Here is a 1,307-nt window from a genome sequence, read left to right on the forward strand (position 1 = left end):
TTCAATGTCCTCGGCTGTGTTGGCAATCCACGACTGAGATTTTTCATCTAGGTCATCATCGTAGGGATCGAAGGAATCTGTGTCAATTTTGTTCCAGAACTCTTTGAATCGACCGAAGAGAGGACTTTCAGGACCAGAAGAAGAGAAAAAGAGGTCAACGATTCCTGCCACTATGAGTTCACACATGTGGTGCCTGCATGCCACCAGACCTCTTTCAATGACAAAGCAAGCTCCACTGTGAACCCCGGTGTTAGACACTGTAGTATCAAAACAGAGCCCTGCAATCCAGGGCTTCATTTCCCGCCATTCATCTGGAGTCCATAGCACTGCTGCTTCCATTGCTTCGCCCGTTCCAGCAGGGATCTTAGGGATCGCTAGGATATTCTCCGTACCAAGCCCTGTAACAGCCATGATCTAAGTAGGGAAGGTCAGCCAGACAGCGCGCCGCGTGAGCTCGCTTGACGTCACATCGGCCCTCTGGCGAGTGTGTTCAGCTTGTCCCATTCTGTGCTCTCTCCTTGTTCTTGTCAGTTAACATTCTGTCGCCATTAAGGAACTATATGTACGCCTTCAGACGACTTCTTCTCCCAGCTAAGGATATTGAGAGAAATAGTCCAGGCTGCTCATGGGAACTTCCTTAAAGAAGTAAAAAAAAATGTGTAGAGACCCTTTCGTCTGCATTCAGATTATCAGATGTTAATTTATCTGATGATATTTTAATGCTTTTTTTGCCAAACTTTGTATATATTTTAAGAATAGATCCCGTAACAAGCTGGCAGCAATCCATCCATCCATCCATTGCCAGACACCATGTATCCCAAATGGGGTGGCCAAGGGCTTAGAATTAATTGTTTTACAGGGAGGGGCACTAATCCTCCACCAACCCCACTTGACGTAGGGATGCCAACAGCATCTGGTGTTCCCAGGCGGTCACCCATCCAAGTACTAACCAGACCCAACGTTGCTTAACTTCGCTGATCGGATGGGAATCGGTGTACTCAACGTGGCATGGCCGTTGGCTGGTAGCAATCGAAAAAGCAAATAAACAAGCAGGTCAGCGACTAGGAAGAAAATGAAATTGAACATGGTAACAGAGAGAGAGAGAGAGAGAGCATGAATGAATGAATGGGGACACCATGATCTAGACACCACAGCAGCAAGCCCTGGGAGAGAGAGAGAGAGAGAGAGAGAGAGAGAGAGAGAGAGAGAGAGAGAGAGAGAGAGAATTAATATTATATACACCAATAATGATGGTTGTATTTTTTCACACTAATGAATGATGGAAATTGTATTGATCTCTTCTTTAT

At 45.8% G+C, this 1,307-nt stretch overlaps 1 non-coding gene across 1 annotated transcript; it reads right to left on the reverse strand.

Moving 5' to 3' along the window:
- Positions 1 to 901: 901 nt before the first annotated feature.
- LOC145399249 (5S ribosomal RNA) lies at positions 902 to 1,020 on the reverse strand. Its single transcript, XR_013897256.1, has one exon. It is a non-coding gene; the product is annotated as a 5S ribosomal RNA (ribosomal RNA).
- Positions 1,021 to 1,307: the final 287 nt, after the last annotated feature.

This window comes from Coenobita brevimanus, chromosome 5, assembly GCF_032717465.1.
Source record: "Coenobita brevimanus isolate Jiangsu-jjx chromosome 5, ASM3271746v2, whole genome shotgun sequence".
Lineage (NCBI taxonomy): Eukaryota > Metazoa > Arthropoda > Malacostraca > Decapoda > Coenobitidae > Coenobita > Coenobita brevimanus.